General features: G+C 46.6%; 1 long non-coding RNA gene across 1 annotated transcript; it reads left to right on the top strand.

Moving 5' to 3' along the window:
* The first annotated feature begins 4678 nt into the window (after positions 1-4678).
* LOC137155695 (uncharacterized) lies at positions 4679-7642 on the top strand. The gene is made up of 3 exons (XR_010920594.1): positions 4679-5475; positions 6283-6395; positions 6936-7642. It is a non-coding gene; the product is annotated as an uncharacterized lncRNA (long non-coding RNA).
* Positions 7643-18365: the final 10723 nt, after the last annotated feature.

Below are 18365 nucleotides of genomic sequence, written 5' to 3'. Positions count from 1 at the left end.
AGAATCAATGAGTCAGAGAACTTGTGCTTAGATCAGAATTGAATTTCTTCTTATGTAAGGCTAATGGAATAGTTCTTAACTGATTAGTCACTGTTCTGGAAAAGCCTCTCCACACACTCAGCCCCCAGGGATTGCCTGTAGAGAGTGAAGCAGAATTAATATATGAAATGAAATATTATCAAGCAGATAAAAAGGTTTACAGTAAACAAAGGGTAAAATGTGATGGTGTTGGTGTTGATCAGGGAGTTAAAAATAACTCATTGGTGAATCTCACTGACCCAATATAAAGTAGGGCAACAAAGGGGAAAGAGGGGCTATGCAACAATCCATACCTATGCTCCTAACTCATTCTCCTATAAGAGAGAATGTCCCCAGCCATCACTCCATCCCTGCCTCTGATGATCTTCAGCCCAAGAGTTTGAATTCCTATTGCACAAATAAACCTCATTAACCTTTTCACCCCTACCTCAGAACACCCCAGCTCCAGCTCCCCAGAGCTCCTGGAGGCAAAAGGTGCAGCAGTTCCTCTAAAATGTCTGCTGCTTAAATTCTGAGAGACAATCCGGGTGAGGTAATATCTTGTATTGGACCAACTTTTACTGCAGAGAGAGACAAGCTTTCAAGGCACACAGAGATCTTCGTCAGGTCTGGGAAAGACACCCTCAACATCACAGCAATCTTGGAACCTTGCATTTTGCTGTGATGCTGGGAGTACCTTTTCCAGCCCTGAAGAAGAGTTCTGTGTGCCCAGAAAGCTTGTCTCTCTTCCCAAGAGAAGTTGGTCCAATAAAAGATATCACTACATCCACCTTGTCTCTCTAATATCCTAGGACCAACAGGCCTACACTACAACTACACTGCTCAAATTCTGCAGTCACATATGGGTGACTCATGTTTCCCTTGTTTCCTTGTGATTGGTTGTTCCCTCTCTGAAATATCACAGGGGAGCCTCAGTGGGGATGGCAAATGGGAAGATGAGCACAAGATAAATACTGAGATAGACAGACAGGCCATTGGATGGCAGAGAGAGCGCTGTGTGGGCCTGCGTGAAACTCAGGGTATGTCCACACAGATAGACACCTGTGACTGGCCCATGCCAGCTGACTTGGGCTCACAGCCCTTGGGCTGTGGGACTGTTTCATCACTGTGTAGACATCTGGGGTAGGGCTGAAGCCTGGGCTCCAGGACCCTGCGGGGTGGGAGGGTCTCACAGCTCACACAGCAGACTGAGCCTGGAAGTCTACACAGCAATAAAACAGCTCCATGAGCCCGAGTTGGCTGGGCCAGACATGGGTTTTTCTTTGCTGTAGACATACTCTCACTGGACTCCAGGCAAACACCAATAATCCAACAAGCTGTGGGATAATAATTTACAGAGACTAGGACTAGACTAGAGGGAGGGATTGGGGTCCAGGGCAGCACAGATAGACAAGCAGCAATAATCCAAAAGCACCTCTATTGTAAGGAGAGAAAGCAGAGGCAGCAGCCCGTGCTGTTCTTCGCTCAAGAAGCACAAGAGATCAGGCAGAGGCAAGGCTGCTCAAGTGGGTGGAGCTGGGTACCACGTGGCTGCTTGTTTTTATTTATTACAGCTGCGGAAGAGAGGAATTCCAGCCAAGCTGTCTCTCATGCACAGTGCACTGGCTTCAAACAGGGCAGGTCTGCCCTAGGAATTATTTGGGGGCAGTTCTCTGACCTGTGTTATTCAGGAGGGTGGACTAGATCAGTGGCTCTCAACCTTTCCAGACTATGGTACCCCTTTCAGGAGTCTGATTTGTCTTGTGTACTCCAAGTTCACCTCACTTAAAAACTATTTGCTTACAAAATCAGACATAAAAATACAAAAGTGTCACAGCACAGTACTACTGAAAAATTGTTTACTTTCTCAATTTTACCATATAATTATAACATAAATTGATTGGAATATAAATATGGTACTCACATTTCAGTGTATAGTATATAGAGCAGTGTAAACAAGTCATTGCATGAAATTTTAGTTTGTACTGACTTTACTAGTGCTTTTTATGTAGCCTGTTGTAAAACTAGGCAAATATCTAGATGAATTGATGTACCCTATTGAAGACCTCTGCATACCCCCAGAGGTACGTGTACCCCTAGTTGAGAACCACCAGACTAGATGATCAAAATCATCTAGTTATTACGGAGTCCTGATTTGAGAGCAGCAGACTGGATTAGATGACATCTCGAGGTCCTTCCAGTCCTACACTTCTATGATTCTATGGTCCCTTCTGGCCTTGGAGTCTATGAATCACCATTTAATAAAAGCAAATTAATCACACTGTTAGCCATTATTTCACCTAAGACTGTAGTGATTTGCACACAAAGGACAGTTAAGGAACATTTTGTTGGTTTTTTTTATTAGGTGTACTATGGTAGTGCATAGGAGCACCAGTCATGGACTAGGACCCCCATGGTGCTAGGCACTGTACAAATACTGTCCCACTTCCCTGCATGGGACCCATTGTATCAGTTTAGGAGATGGGAGGGGACTGCAGAAGGGAAACGGTGACACAGTACAGTGAAACTTCTCCATCCCTGCACACAGTGTGACAGATCCCCACACTGTCAAAAGGGGAAGAGGGCTGGAATGGGTGGGTGGGGAAAGGGAGTCAGGGGAAGATGTGTAGCTGGAGTGAAGGACAGTGGGAGGCAGGGGAATGGAGCTGGGAAAGGTAAGAGCCAGCCCCTCAGTTTCCTTGAGCAGCCAATGCTCTCAGCTGCTACTTCTCTGGTCAAGGACCAATCAGAAAATGGCCTGCTTCTCTGCCTTCTGGGGCTGGTAATAGCAGCAGTGAGCAATCACTTCCCTAGTTTACTAATCCCGATGAAATGCCCTGGAAGTGAAGAACTAGGATGCTAAAGGTGCAAATGCTGGAATAGGACATTACATCCTATTAGTATCCCTATGAACCTTAGTGGGAAGTGTGTGTGTGGAGGGAGGGGTGCTGTACAGCGACTACATCATGCCTGCCCCTAGTGGATGGGCATATAGCAAAATCCTGTCACTCTCATGTGGTTGTGAGAGACACTTGTCCAGAGATTTTTTAAAATGCTCAGTAGCTCTTCTCAGTGGAGAATTCACGGCCTCTCTACCCCGACACAACACAAGTGGTTCTCAGTGGGAGCTGCTGGGTGCCAACTTCTTTTGCAAATCTGTTGTGTGTTACTGCCCCCTGCTGGGAGGCATCAGACTGTGTGTGTGAGAGTGTGTGAGAGAGAGAGAGAGAAAACTGCCCCTGCTGGGGGAAATTAGACCTGGTGTGTGTTTAGTTCCAGAGGAGTAGCCCTGTTAGTCTGTATACAGTAAAGACAACGAGAGTTCTGTAACACTTTAAAGACTAACAAATTTAATATTTGTGTGTGTGTGTGTGTGTGTGTTTACAGCCTACTGAAGGGAAATAAGATTCTGTGTGTGTGTGGAAGTGTCTCCTGCTGAAGTGTATTAGGGTAGCACTTAGGAACTCTAGTCATGGACCAGGACCCTACTGTACAAATACTCTCGCTTCCTTGGATGGAATTCCTTGTGTATGTAGGGAGGGTGGGGGGAAGGGGACATGATATACACATCGGCAGTGGGTTACCTAAACTATTTCCTAGGCAGCAGAATGCAGAGAGCGATTACAGGTTCTATTCTTGGCTTTGAGAGGGGAGTGTGGGCTAATGGTTAGGGTAATGGTTGCTCCTGGGGATGTAGCCCACAGATTCCAATAGAGCTACTGCCGATCTACCCCAACGTCGGTTTGGGAGGGAATACAGAGAAGCGGTCTCTAAGTGCAAGAGACTGCCTGGGATCCCTCCCAGCCTGGCGGTGGCGGTTTCCCGCGCGTTATGCTGATCACGTTGTTTTACTACACTCTGTTCTCTGCTACTTGATACACCAGCCCTATCCTGTGTCCAATCAGGGGACTCTTTGCTAATGAGAGCCAGTCAGTGTCATGGCTAAATCGCGCGCTTTTGGATATTTATCTAGTGCAGTTGTTAGTTTCTTTCTAGGTGCTTATATTGTCTGGATAGGAATATGGGGAGTCCAGCCCATTCCTTGCTGCCAAAGAGGGGGAGATGGCTGGGGGGTGTAATCTGCAGGGGATACTGCACAGAAAGGGGATCTTCAAGCAGGTAAGTGTGAACTTCCTTTATAGCAGTGCCTTGAGAGGTCTCCTTCCCCTGTCCTCCCCTCCCCTCACCCCCCAAATGGTTGGTATCTGTTCAGGGAAGAGGAGGACTAACAGCTCTGCGGAGTCTCAAAGCTCCCAGGGGGTGGGTGCTGCCTACATGAACTTGCATTGTCCAAGGCTGCTCCTGGAAAGAAGGATCTCACACCCAGGGTTTTCCCTGTCCTCCAAGCTTCAGTGAAAGGAAATCTCTAAAGGGAAGATTTCTCATTCAGTTCCGCCTGCTTGCACGCGTGCGTCTCTGCTGACCACCAAAGCAGCTTCTTAGTAAGGACTCAGCTAGAAGCAAATTTCTGCTCTTGGAAGAGAATGGCGTCTAGTGGTTAGAGCTGCAGGGGCGCTAGGAATCAGCACTCCTGGGTTCTCTCTCTTTGGTTTGAAAACGCTGACTCAGTGGTAGGTTGTTTTCTGCAGATATGTGTGCGGTGGAACGGAGTGCAGTCAGAGCCGTTTGTAGGGACACTCGTGCCTGCTCGGCACTGAATTTAAAGTGTGTGTGTGTGTAGGGGGGGGAGGCTCTGCTGGGAACATAAGTGTTTACCTCTGCACAACTGATCAGAGGATTGGGACCCGCGTGAGCAAAAGTACTTATGTGGGCTGGTATTTGCAGGGTTGGATCCGGGAGATCATGCAGCTGCAGCTGACCTTAAAGATGAGTAAAACTGAAAGATAGCTGCTCTCTCTCCCGACTCCCTCCACTCCAAGCTAAACCACCGTTTCTCTGTCTCTTCTTGCTGTTACCTTTGAGCATGTGTGTCAGTTTCAGCTGTCCTTGGCTACTGGTGGAGTGGGGAGTTCGGAGAAGCTGGTGTACGATGATCTGTCCCTATTTCAAGCTAGTCCAGCGTCCCTCTGAACAACCTCATGGTCTCCAAAACCTGATTGTCTTCCAGCCTACGTGGATTGACTCTTCTTCGAGGTTTTACACTGGAGCGTCTCCCAATTGTCCCTCCCCTTCTCCAAATACGTAGATAGATGCTGGCTCCCTCTATTCGTCCGCTTTCGGATTGAATTATGCAAATTAATCACATGTATCCGGTAGTGTTTTTTCCCGGGAAATACAATCTGCAAGACGGGAGCCATTTTTCTTGCGCATCAGCAAATAAATCTAAATCGTTTCCCTGGGAATTGCATCCCGGGAAAGACAACAAGAGCCATTTGCCTTGGAAAGGACACACCTGACAGCCGCAGTTACTGGGACTACTCGGGCCAATGTGGGGACTCAAGAAGATACTGATCCTTTTGTCACCCCTGCTGGTTGTAGTGTTTGGACAGATGGCAGGTGAGCGTGGATGAGTAAGGGAGGGAGATACAGCTGCTTGCTTTGGACCGGGATTGCGCCACGGGCGGCCTGAAGAGGAAGAAAGTGATAACACCTGGGGGAGACCTGTCTGGGGAAGGGGCTGGGCAAAGTGCTAGGTTTGTATAGGGTGGTGGGTAGGGGGGGAGTAGTAAATGGGGAGATGGAATGGGGTGGAAATCCTTATTTCACAGAGTGGAAGCATAAGAAGGTGGGGTTGTAGATCTTTGCTTGCTTGCTGGGGATGGGGGTTGTAGCTGCTAGGGATGGGTGGAGGGGAGTGGTCCTTCCTCCTGCAGGGTAGCAGCAGCTAGGGAGAATATGGGGGTGGGTGGAAAGGGTATCCCTTTTGCTGTGAGAGGAGATAGCATGTAGAGAGATGAGGGCTATGGGGCAGAGAGGTTTCTTCCTGCTTGGGGGAGGGGACAGGGAGTTAGAGGTCTGGAGAAGGTGTCTTTCCCCAGTGTTATGGGGAGAAAGGAGGGCTAGAAAATAAGGAGTTGGGCCTGTATATGAGAGTGGGTGGTGGGGGAATTGCAAGATATGATCTGAATTGACAGGTGGGTTAGCCTCTTGCTGATGGTAGCAGGTATGTGTGTGTGTGTGTGTGTACGTGCGTGCGTGCGCGCGGGCGGATTCAAGGCACTGATTGTTTTTATGGGCCAGCTTGGGATACTAGAGAAGGAGATGGGGTGTTTGTTTTGCAGGGGGAGGGGTAAGGTGCGAGGGTGTCTCTTAACCATATTTATTTGCTCTCACCTCTTGCTTTCTTCTCCCTCCCCGCACAAGCTGGACACTTAGAGCCAGATTTTTTTCAGAGCTGAGCTGCATATTGGAGCTCTTTGAAGTGTCACAGTGGGAGCTGCTGGATGCTGAGTACTCTAGATGTGGCTCCTAGCCAGGTGATTAAATGAGCCAGGAATCCAGCCCTGCAAACTTCGTCACTGGGTGAAGCTGAATTGGGATTGTATCCTCCCATCTATGTTGATAGCAGTGTGTATTTCACAGCAGGCATTCAGGACTGGACTTGCCCTCCCCTTCTAACACTCCCCAGATGTGCTAGGCTGAGGGATATCGGTGGAGATGGGGGAGCCCAGGGCTGAAGTAGCAGGAGCAGTCTGTCTCCCTTTCTGCTTAGACTATTGCACCCATCCCATACGCAATATCGCAATGTTTGATGCTCCTCACTCCTGATCTTCAGCCCCTGTTCCTGTTGTAGATCTAGGGTCACACCTGCTTACACACACTTTTGCTGATCCCCCTCAACCCTGACCCACAACTTCCACAATGGTTCCAGCCCAGAGCTGCCAGCACCCCTCAGTCCTGACTTGCAGCACATAGACTGACTTCGACTGCCACTGCTTCCTTTCCAGGTGATATCCTCATCTTCCACAAGAGCAGTTTAGAGTCCATTTGTCACTAATGCACCTTTTTCCTCCTAGGGCTTGAAGACTGTCCCCTCTATAAACTGTCTGTGACCGAAGGCTCCTCTGGGTTTATTCCTATTCATATGCCCAAGAATTCATCTTTTTTGTGTCAAATGCCGGCCACCAGCGCTGCTGCCGCCTCCTTTGCTTGTAACCACATCATGATTTTAAATAAAGGAATCCCCAACTACCAAAACAGCACATTCCGGGGACGTCTCTCTCTATCAGACGGACTTGTTACTGTGACAAATGCAAGTAAATGGATGGCCACAGAATACCGAGTCATTAGTGCCCTTTATGAAATCTGCATAGCTCGTATCAATCTGACGGTGCCTGGTAAGTTTCCCAGGTAACTTGCTGCAAGGTTTGTGGCCAGTTCAGTCTCATTCAGAGCCTCTCTGCTCTCCATCAGATGTGCGGTAGTGGTGTATAATTCCTAAGGATGTAGTTCAGAGCTGCTCTTCTGGCCTGGGTGTCCCTGAAATCCTTGTAGACGGCTGAGATGCTTTCTTGCAGGTAGATTGGGCAAGTGGGTAAGACACTGGATTGGGACTTAGACGACTCGGTTGCAATTCAAAGTTCTGTCCCTGATTTGCTGGGTGACCTTGGGCAAGTCCCTGCCCCCCGTGCCTCAGTTTCCTCATCTGTAAAATGGGGATAACAATACTGACTCCTTTGTAAAGCACTTTGACATCTGTGGATGAGAAGTTCTGTGTAAATGCTCAGCGTTGTTTATGACTCTCTCTCAGTGCCTATGTTTCTCCTCCCACAGTTAGGGAGGAATGATAGCCTTGAGCTTGGTCTGCTGGCTCAGGACTCAGGAGACACAGGATCAATTCCCAACTCTGCCACTGACTGACTGTGTGACCTTGGGCCAGTCACTTAGGCCCAAATTTGTAAAGGTGTTTAGGTGTTACTGCACATAGTATTGCAATACCTAACTGATCTCTCCTTCAAAAGGCATTTGGGCACATGGAAGCCAAAATGCCATTGGCTGTCAAAGGGAGCTTGGCTCTTAAGTGCCTAAGTCCCTTTTGAAAAATGAGGTATAGGGTCCTAAATCAGTTAGCCATTGCAGCACTGAGCACAAAAACCCTTCAATACCATTAGAAATCTGTGGCTAAGTTACTGTGTGCTTCTGTCAGGGGCTATAGTACCATGGCCACCACCCTGCCTCTGTTTCCACTTCAGCAGGGGCCTTTTCAGAACTTGCTCAGGTTCCAGTCACTTTCTGTGCACTTCACCAGGCTGGCAATGGAGTTTGTCAAAAGCACAGAATTCAATAGCCTCAGAACAAACACAAAGTATTACATCAGTTCCAGCTCAACAAGTCTCCCGATTCCTGGGCTTACCTAGCTTGCTGGCAGTCCTCCAGCTCGTTGCAGGCTCTGCTCTCTCTCAACCACACCTTCCTGCTGTCCTTTATGTCGGAATCACCTGATTTCCTTCTGGTGTGACTCTTCCTGTGATCAGGGCAGGCTTAGCACATGACTAGGCTCTCCAGTCCAAGGGCAAGCCACCCTGTTACAGGGGATAGCAGCACTTCACCACCATGGAGGGATGTTGTGAGGATAAATACTCTAAAACGACTGTGAAGTGCGCAATACTACGATGATGGGGTGGGGGAGTTAAATAAGAACCAAGGTATTGCATTACTACTTGCTGCAAGATACTGTATATTGCACCCTCACATCACTTTGAAGTCTTTAAGTCAAGACTGGATGACTTTAAAAGAATGCTCTAGCTCAGCCACCAGATATGGGCTGGATGCAGGAATCACTGGGTGAGATTCTCTGGCCTGGGTTATACAGGAGGTCAGACCAGCTGATTAATGGTCCCACCATCTTGCCTTAAATTTTATGACCTACTGTTTGCCTGCAGATCCTGTCTCATTCTTACCGGCTATATCAGAGAACTCCCCAATGAGAGAGGGGACTGCTCATAAGACACGAGCGGGCAGTAATGGCTCTCAGGAGGGGAGTAAGCATTAATAACCTGAATTTCTTTACAAGAGCCAGCCCCCCACACGGGATGTGGAGTTCTGGGTTAGGGTCTGATCATCCTTTTTTTTTTTTTTTTTAAACCCAGAACTCTGGGTGTTTGTGTCTTGATCCCAGCAGCCAAGGGCTATCAGATACTTAGAGCCCTGTGGGGGAAATTTATTTATTTATTTATTTATTTTTGGGGGGGGGGGGGGGGGTAATATTTTGTCTTATTTGGGGGAATTGTGTGTTGTTTTGTTTTATCCACACGGTGAGCGGGGGTTCAGGTCCTGCACCAGACGGGCTTGTGGGGGGCATGAGGAGAAGGCCCAGAGCAGGACTGGGCCAGCCTGAGCAAGGGAAGGGGCCCAGCATGGGAACGGATGGAGAGTGAAAGGGCCGTGTACTCACACCACAGTGGCAGCTCCTCTCCTATGGGGCTGTGCTCACCCCTCCAGCCTGGCTTGGCCTGGCCACCCCCATGCCTCAGCGGTGCTGTGATCCCATGCACCTGGTTGTAACACTGGGAGCAGAGAGCCAGGCACAGCCCCATGGGACAGGTATACCACTGTGACAAACCTGCAATCCTAATAATGATTTTTTATTTTATACCTTGGTGTTTCATTTTATTTCACGGTGTCTCGTATTTATGAATTTCTTGGGGCACTATGGATAATTATTCACAGTGGAACAGCTTCAATGGGCGGGACTGAGGGAGCCTTGCATCAGATGGTGCCCTAGTTCAGTGGGTAGAGCTGATTCCTGAGAGGTGGGAGACTGGGGTTCAAGTCTTTTGCTTCTCTCTGTGCGTTTGAACCTTGGTTACCGATATCCCAGGCAAATGCTCTAACCACTAGGGACCACCATCTTTTTTCTTCTCAAAAAGGACTGACCTGGCCAATGCGCCCAACTCCAGGGGAAGGTGCATGGCTGTGAATTGCAAGTGGAGGGAGGGTCCTAAGAATGTGCCGAATTCACAGCCTTCTCCTCTGCATTTCCTACTGGCTACCTTAGGCAGCATCTCCCCACCTAGTGTGCTGGCTCCTGTGTATCCCTTTTTCAGGGACTTGATTTTCCCCATGAATTGTATAGGGAGCCTGGGTGCCTACTCTGGGTGGCAGGGCACTGCAATGTTCAGCCTCCATCCCCCTTTTGCTCCTAGCCCTAGGGGCTGTGTTTTCAAACTCCTTTTCCACAGCCACGAGGGCTAGAAAGCCAAATGAAATCTGAGAGTTTCCTCTAATCACAGGACTCCAGGAGCTGGGGCTTTAAGGAAAACACTAAATATCAAGAGAGGTGGCAGCACAGGATTATCCTTGCTCTAGTCTACTAAGTGACTATATTTACCATCTGTTGTTTGCCTGCAGTGAATGGCCAGGACTTCACTGTGTTAGGTGCTGTACAAACACAGATCTTTGTGGCAGATCTGTTAGTATCTGAGCACCTCGTATTCAGCCTCACAACATCCTCCTCCAATAGGGGAGTTCTGTTATCCACAATGCACAGCTGGGGAATTGAGGCACAGAGGGAGACTTAGAAGTAAAGTGGGGAAGTGAACTCTGGTCTCCCAAATCCTACCACTGGGCCTTTTTCTTCTCTTACGCTAGATGTGTTTAACCTGACTCATCCTCTGTTTCATTTCCAGAGTCAAGGGATCGCTATTGCTTGTGGGCATCACTGACCAGTTCGTTGCTACTTTATCTATTGTTGCTGTACTTTGTCTGCTGGAAAGATGGAAGAGAAGGACCCAAAACCTGTCACCATTGTGAAGAGGAAGGGACCTCGGATTCAGCAGACTCACCTGTTTGAGTGCTAGCCTGTGTCTCGTGCTAGCACAAGGCTGGAACTTGTGGAGACTGAATCGCATAGTGGCGTCTGCAGCACCACATGCACTGCCCCCCGTGGATAAAGAGGCAGCCTAGGGAGGGTTGACTCAGCAGCATGAGCCACCTGTACCTGTCTCCTTATAAGGAAATGAAGTGACCCCACCTGCTGGTGCGTGGTCAGCAACTGCCCAGGATAATTGTAATCACCTGGTTGGCTGGTTCATACCTGCCCAGTAAATCAGGAGCACCTGGTTGGCTAAACTCCAAGCCATGACCTTAGAAGGTCATGCAGCAAATAGCAACCAATGGGGCTTAGCCTCTGCTGACCAGGGGAAACTATAAAAGTTCAAACCCAGGTGGCAGAAGGCAGAGAGGAATTGAATCTACTTGGCACTCTGGGCATCTCTTGGTTGTGGTGGCTTGGTGGGCTGATGCATCTTCCCCAGCCCGCTTCACTGTGAACTGATCACTCACAGTGGCTCTCTCCTGTCTGCAGTATCTAAAGCAAATGGCAACTGAATTTGGCCAGCATGGTATACCTGTATATAATGTTTGTGAGTATGGATTAACTAACTGTTTTCTGTTGTGTTTGTCTTGTAACTTCTTTGGGGAACTCCAAAACTGGGCACCCTAGTGTCACATGCTGGCAGCCATGCATTGATCCAGGAGAGATCACAAAACGCTGAAGTCTTGGATGGCACATTTTGTCCTTTCGTGCACGGAGTTCTCCTGCCCTTTGCTATCACTGTTTGCTGTGCAATTGCTTGCTGTGAAACTGTTTATTATAGAAATAGAACTGTTTTATTATAAGGATAGGATTGTTTATTGTAAAATAAAGGGTTTATTGATTAAGCAAACCCCCAGAATCATCACTGTCTTGCTTAACCCCCTGTATCCCAAACCGAACCTATCCGAGAGTTTTTCTCTCCGTTTCCACAGAACTGAAGTACTCAAGGGAGAGGCTAGCGAAGAGATCCCACTGACTGACTGGGGAGGTGGGACAGCCCCAAGGATTGAGCTGTCTGCCCCAATGCAGCTGAGAGGCAGCACTTTAGTAAACTTGAATGGATGAGGTGCAGGCACCTGATTACCTGTCAGCTCTGTGTTCCTGGAGAGCACTGGTATTATTCAAATAACAAATATCACAGGATCTTTTTCAGGGGATAAGGCAACAAGCCACATTTATTGTGAATACAGAAATTTGATAAATAGTATCAACACTGTAACAACATCAATATTGTTCTTTACTTAGTGAAATAGTATTAATGTAAATACTAGGAAAACAGTATCAACGTTGTATCAATACTACAATTACAGAGATTCTTATTAATAAAATATACTTCGTTGACACGTTTGTTGGTTCTTTCATTCACACTCTCACACACTGACAGGCATATGCAGACAGGGAGACAGACAGACATACATAGGGGTCTCACAGATGTTATAGTTACCAGCCTCTTGGTGCTTGTGATAGTCACTGGCCAGGTGACTGTAGCATAGGGGTGAGGAGCAAGGTTCTGCCGATGCGCACCAGTACTCCTGGGTGATGTGGTGATGTAGACACGAACCTCCAGCCTTCATCTCCCTGTCCCATTTTATAGGAAAAAGACCCCATGTAAGTCTATGGGTTTTTGCACTGTCATGCTGCATCTGCATTTGGTGTGATCCTTAATCACCCACATTGTTGCAAGCCTGATCAGATTTTGTTCTTTGAAGTGGGCTGACTCCAAAGTTATCAGGGTGGACTCCTCTTCAGCCAGTTGAGTGGTAAAAGTCATTATCTTTGCTCCTTTCTTCCTCCCTCAAACATTTGAGATGAGGCTGGTGTTTTCTTTGTCTGTTTCGACATCCCTTCCTTAGACCAATTGTTCAATCACTCTCCCTGTCTCCACCCACCTCAATTGCTCAGCCATTCACACTCCAGTCACTCAGTGCCAACTCCTAGCTGAAGAATTCACATATTATTTTTAAAGCAAACATTATTTCATTTTTGCCAGTGTCTTTTACAATTAGGTATATTACATTTCACATTGTGGCTTTTTATACTTAAAATAGGGTTTTTACAAATATATTGAAAGTGGGTAAAATTCACAGATAAAATGGTCAGTGGATGGTTTTACAAACAATAATTATAGAAAGTAAAGACAGACTTGAATTATTATGCAGTAAATGGATATTTTAAAAAGGCTGAAGTGAACATTTAAAAGGGTTGAACAATAAGAGTCAGTTGAGGTTTTAACTTTTGATTAAAGTTACAATGTGTCAGGCTGAACTGTCTCGTGGTAGGAAGGGAGAGGGGCGGTGTTTGTGGCTCTGTTCTTTCATGTATTTCAAGAAAACAGGATTGGGCCGACACTGGAGCAGTACCCAGCCTGTCTGCCTCATGAAGGACTCCCCACCTCCCTCCATCTCTGCCTGAACCAGAACTGATCAGAGGAAAGACTTACCAAAAGCAATGAAAATGCAGTGGGAGACACACCTAAACCCCTCTGGACAAGGGTGACAGGATTAAAGCAACTCCCCTAGTTTCATTTTCATCATAGATGGGACAGGAAGGCACCTCCGTTAGCATTCAGAGCAGCGAACAGAGATTCCAAGGCAAGGACCCCACTGAACTCTGGGACCAATCTTTGCTCCAAATGTTAATGAACCCACGCCTGCACACACCCAGCTCAGCAGTTACAGACCACTTCTAGTAATGAATCCTTTATGGGTATCCAAAATACTGAATCTTCCTGATTGCATTGTGAGCTCCCTTGAAGTAACATTGCCCATAGCCAGGAATGATCAGTTCCTAGTGTCCAGCCCAAACAAAACAACTCTGGTATACTCCCTTGAGCCATCATTTACCCATAAACAAATCTAGTGTTCTCCCTTGAAATTCCCTACAAAACCCCTACCCAAGTTCAAAACTCTGTTCTGGTGCTTGGATCCAAACACTGCACCAGTTCCACTGTGACTTCACCTTTTTCTGACTGAAATACCTTCACTGATCGTGTTGGGGGCTCTGCCTGTCTCAAGCACTGTGGACCCTAAACTGCCTTCAGCTGGTTCAAGCTGCACTGAGTGGTGAGACCCCTCTCTCTCTCTCTCTCTCTCTCTCTCTCTCTTTAGTTAAGCCCATTTCCCCCCCCCCCCCCGCCCCTCCAGATCTAATTTGATCTCTCTCTTTCTCTCTCTCTCTCTCTTATTCCAGATACAACTTTTTAAACCTGACTTTTGTAATCAAACTTGGACTAGATTTCCCCAATACTCCAATTGAAACTTTGTAATATTGTAACTGTTTGGTTTGTTTGTCGCTCCTTGTATGGCTTTTAGTATCATAAGTTTTATATACCTGGCAATAAAATAACTTTTATGGTCAAGCTGGTTGCCAGACTCTCTCCAAACTTGGTTTACACTTTCATGTTCTTGGCTTCCCTATTTGCTCTGCAGCAACGCTTCTTACCTAAGCCAAAGATCCCTGTAAAGCCCAAAAATCCTGTGCGGTCTGCTTATCAAGGGGGTTACTACTAGGACAAGTGTGACATAATACTAGGGGGAGGGTGCTGAGTCTGGGGCATATGAGGGTGTCAGCTTGGAAGTGCTGATTGACCCTGCCTGCTCAGACCCTCTGTTCCTAGGCTGAGTCTGGGGCTTATGAGGGTGTCAGCTGGAAGGTGCTGACTGACCCTGCCTGCTCAGATGCTCCGTTAACCCGTGTGCATGTGTCAAATTGCATTTTATTGTTGCCTTGCTAAACAAAGTTCTGTGCTGAGTCCGTAGCCTATGAGGGTGTCAGTTTGGAAGTGCTGACTAACCCTGCCTGCTCAGACACGCTCTCTCTGTGTGTGTTTTGACTGATTCTGGGGCTGGAGGAACTAAGCCCTGCTGGGTAGCTCCATTGGGAGGCAGGGACTTGCAGAAGGGAACAATAGAGCTCCGTATAGAAACACAAGTGACACAAGCAGCACATTGATAAAATTACAGAGACCCCAGAACGTAACCCTAATAAATTAGCATGCCCCAAAGTGACAGGCAAATCTGGTAACAGCCTCCTCTGTGTGTTGGGTGGCTACAGTCATTGCACTAGCTGGTCGTTTGAATACGGCTGTGACTTCTCCACGTGCGAGGCCATGGATGCCCTTGAGCTTAAGGCTCTAGTCTGGGACTTGGGAGAACTGGCTTCAAATCCTGCCTCTTCCGCAGACTCCGTGTCTGACTTTGGGTAAGTCGCTCTTCTGAAAATCTAGCCTTTCATCATCTTGTGCCTTAGTTTCCCCTCTTTAAAACAGGATATTCCTCCATTTACCTTGTAAGCACTTTGTGGCAGGGATTGTCTCTCACTGTGTGTGTGTGTGTGTGTGAGTGAGAGAAATCATAAGTAAGGCTATGAATCTTGCATGGAGGTCACAGATTCTATGATATTTTTTTTTAAACAAGACCTCTGCAACTTCTTAAATTCCAATAATTCAGCCACAGGTGGCGGGGCTCATACTTTCATGATTTATTGTTTATTGCTTGCGTCTGCTCTGTGACTTTTAATAAAAATCCTGTGCCAAAATCGTAGCCTTAATCAAAATGAAAATCACATTTATCTTGTTTTAAATCTGTTTTGTTACTGTATTTAATTATTTCTGTACCTTATTTCCCTCTCTCTCTTGTCTGTGATAAGATTTCTACTTAGATTGTAAGCTGTACAGCAGGGGGAGTGTGTCTCATTATCTTTGCACAGTGGGGCACTGATCTCTGCTGAAGATTTCTTGGTGCTACTGCAATACACATAATAAAAATCACATCTGTCTGAATTTTTTTTAACCTATTGCAAACCTTCCTAGCTTTTTCAAAAGCTTCCACTCTCTGTGCAGTGATCATGGGCGCTAGCTTTCTAGAGCCTCAAATGCAAACCTCTCCCCTACCTTTGGTCTGCACTCCGTCCTCCTTTTTCTCCGCCCCCTCCTCCCCCCCAGGGCAGAATATTGGATTATCCTTGCTGTCCAAGCGTCCTAACACCTAAAGGCTTTCATCACCATTTACCAGTGAGATCAAATTTCTACTCGGCACTAGGTGGCTGTATAACACACTTCCAATCTGTTAACCAAGGGCAAAGCAGAGTATGCTCTGGCTGCTATTGTAAAGGAAGTCATAACAGCAGGGTGTAAAGTGAAGTGACAAACTTAATTCACGCCCACCATCCCCAGAGCTAAAAGCTCCAGGCTGCCCTCACAGGAGTGTGCCCTATTGTCATTCCCTCCCTGGGGAGTCTCACTCACTCATGGCAGGACCAAATTTGGTGTTGTGAGCCACTCAGCCTCAGATTCCCAGCTGGTCTTCTCCACCCACCCTCCAACACTGCCTGGGCTGCAGAGACCCAGCTCTCTAGCTGGGTTACGTATTATTCTGAGATCTGCTCTCTCTGCTTGCAAATGAGCAGGGCTCTTCCTTTTAAGTGTCTCCCTCCACCTGTCTCAATTGGGTTGATTGGGCCATCATTAGCTCATTAACCCCTTCCTACTTCTTGTGCCCTAGTGCAGTCCCCAGAGGCTAGGAAATCAGGAGCAAACACATCTATCGACCAATTAATTAACTCCATTAATGCATTAATCCTTTGTGCCATTCTGGCAACCTCAGTGGGGTTGCATGGAGGATGGCAGTAGAAATAAATGACTGATCTGGGGTTATTACACCCACTTCTGGGGGAGCTGGGCTGCCAGGAAACAGGTGGGGAGAGGAGAGATGAACAGCTCTGGGAGTGGTGGATAAGGGTATCTGGCTTCTGTGCATGGCCTCCAGATGATCTGCCAAGATTGGCACATCTGTCTGTGGATCCAGGTGTTCGATGAGCCCCCCAGCTTATGCCATGAAAGCATGGGAGCGAACCCCACTCCAGACAGAATGAGTCAGGGCCCACTCCAGGCAGGAAACCACAGCGTTCTCCTCCCCCACCTGCCGTTATTTCCACAGAAAGGGCTGGCTGTGCCCAGTGTTAACCTGCAGAATGCCGGCCAATCAGCACTGGCTCTAAGGTGCTCAGATGGAAAATGTCTTCTCACGCATCAGCAAAGATTGACTCACAGGAAGCTGTCTTCATCTCAGCTGCCATGTGGCCCAACAGTGCGATTGGTATCAGTGGCTGTTAATGCAGATATGATCAAAATGATAAAGGGTGTGAAACAACTTCTCATATGAGGAGAGGTTAAAAAGACTGAGACTGGTCAGCTTGGTGACATGCCTAAGTGCCGTGTTTTGATAAGGCTATCAAGATTACCAGAGACAAACGGCCTCCTAAATCACGGGAGCAGTTTGAAGGGTGCTTTAAGGCACTAAGGCGATTCGTATATCGTATATCTTTTAAGACAGAGTGTAAGACTTGGAAATGTTAACTTAGAAAACTTAGCAAATTTCCCAGAAAAATTTGACAGGCTTACTCAGATTCTTAACCATTTAATAGCCTTTATTTATCAACTTGCTACAACTACTTAAATTGAATCTTTCTTTTACTGATTCATTTTTTATATAATTACAAACAACAAAATTTGAATACAATGATTAAATTCTAGACACAAAACTTACTAATATAACAACTAGTAACTTAAGCAATTTATTTTACCACAAATCTTGTTCCCTTATTCTCTTACAAACTTTCAAAACAGATATAAAACTAAAAAAAAAACCAACTAACAATTACAAAGCAAATATAAAAAACAGATATTCCAACAATTACAATCACAATCACTCCTGGAATACAAGTAGAATTATTGCTAATTTTACATTCACATTCACTACTCACCACATACAGAGATGAACTCAGCTGCAGCAAAACAACAAATATTTTATGACCTGGTCTTTTTATTTAGAGCTCTATTTTTTATCCAGGTGGAACCTCTATCATATTCACACCCAGGTTATTTTCATCTAGGTGGAACCTCTATTGTATTCGCACCCAGGTTATCACCCACAGGACAAGTCCCAATGGGTTATCAGCTCAGTTATCTAACTATTCTAAGGAAATGTAGCAACGACGGAGCTGGAAAGAGGCAGGATGGCTGATCAGACCCTCTTGCAGGTACAATTCTGGTGTACCCCTTGGGGAGGCTCGGTGGTCCTCACGACAAGGCTCTTCAATTTTTGCTTTGTCTGACAACCCTTTTATCTCCACTCCAGCCTATACGTCCGCCAAACCAATTATGGGCATTTTCTACGTCACTTTGTCGGTCTCTCCTTGACGAATTCCTAGGCCAGATGTTTATTCTTGATCAAGTGTAACTTGCCAATTAAACGTTGCAGCGACTGCAAACTTCCAAATATGGGCCCGGAACTGCTGGGTTCACAAGTCCCCCTTATTTCAAGTTTAATCGGTCATTTTTCGGTCAGGCCAGGGTTTTTTGCTGCCTTTGAGTTTTCTCCCCCATGTGGCTCATAACTCATACTTCCTTATCTCAAAACTAACAATTTCCCCTTATCTACTACAAAAATAATTAGAAACAACTACAAAAATAATTGGTTACAAAATCTTGAAGCACAATTAACAATTTTCAATAGATTCTTTCATTTATCACATAAAAATTGGTTACTTGTTCCTCTCTCAACATGGACTCAGGGCACACACATAATACAATGATTTTAACCCATTATGACACTTGGAAAAAAGATAATTA

This window comes from Emydura macquarii, unplaced genomic scaffold (assembly GCF_026122565.2).
Source record: "Emydura macquarii macquarii isolate MOO-44397 ecotype Brisbane River unplaced genomic scaffold, CSIRO-AGI_Emac_v2 contig_1375, whole genome shotgun sequence".
In the NCBI taxonomy this organism is placed as follows: domain Eukaryota; kingdom Metazoa; phylum Chordata; order Testudines; family Chelidae; genus Emydura; species Emydura macquarii.
This window is presented reverse-complemented; position numbering and strand designations above follow the sequence as displayed.